The sequence below is a fragment of the Penaeus monodon genome, chromosome 15 (assembly GCF_015228065.2).
Source record: "Penaeus monodon isolate SGIC_2016 chromosome 15, NSTDA_Pmon_1, whole genome shotgun sequence".
In the NCBI taxonomy this organism is placed as follows: domain Eukaryota; kingdom Metazoa; phylum Arthropoda; class Malacostraca; order Decapoda; family Penaeidae; genus Penaeus; species Penaeus monodon.
In genome coordinates this window covers 5544354-5545475 of record NC_051400.1, presented here as the reverse complement: position 1 = coordinate 5545475, position 1122 = coordinate 5544354, and positions in this window count along the sequence as shown.

The window sequence follows — 1122 nt, the reverse complement described above, 5'->3', positions numbered from 1 at the left end:
TTTCTCTAGTTCCGTTCACTTTCTTGATACACCTGCTGATGCTGTTACCATAGCAACCAATATGATTCCATCACTATATCATTATTATTTCCTAAGAAATTTCTTACTTCGAGTCTGTATTTCTACTGCAGATAATATTTCTTTTATCTGGATATCTATATTTTCATTCCCTATATAAACACATCGATCTATTTTTTATCTTGCGAAATTTCATTTATCCCGATGTTTCTCAACTAGAAGTCGTCTCTACAAGGGAGAAAGATCTTTAATTTAGAATTTTAGTCATTGAGAGAAGGGAGGGAGGGTAATGTGTGCATCGTGTGTTTTCGTACACAAATAACAATATGTCCTCTATGTGTTTTACTTTTGAAGAGGAGAAATCCAAGGGACTTACCAAAGCATATAGTAGCTCAATTGTCTATTTGAAATCTTCAAATAACAGAAATGATTGGTGAAACTCAAGCAAGAGATTTTTATTCACTGCCGATCAACTTCACTTCGAGAATTGAGACGATAGGGCACAGTGTCATGTTAGCAATGAAATGTGAACTACAATAAAGCTTCCGCCATCAGAGACATCTATGTACCGGGATTTTAGACCCAAAGGACTCAAGTTGTTCACTGTCTTTCGAGGAGGTCCTTAAGAAACGCCGCTTCAAAGGAATTGAAAATCGAAGGTGAATGCTTCAGCTACCATGGATTTTGCTGACGAGATGTCCTTTCCTGCCTAAAAATAATCACACAAATGCCTAGCGATCTAGAATGATGTAGTAAAGCGACCTATCTCCAGATGAACTTTGTTGTGACCATGTTGCTGTTGTTGTATCCCTGTTGTATTTTCTTAACAAATATACAAAAGACCTAACTAAACGAGATCCTCGAAATAGTTGACTATTATGCATCTACCTTATCCAATAAATTTCGAACAGGTCGCCGAAGAAGGAAGAAATCTAGAGAAGAATCGCACCTGGTTGCCTGGTTTTCGGTCGAGGTTGTTGTGACCACCAACGGTCCTCGAACAATCGGACAGCCACGCCAAACAACCTTTGGCCCTTGTTCACTGCCCGACCCAACGGCACAGACCGGAGTAGCACGAAGTTTAGGTCTCTCTTCCAGGTCGTT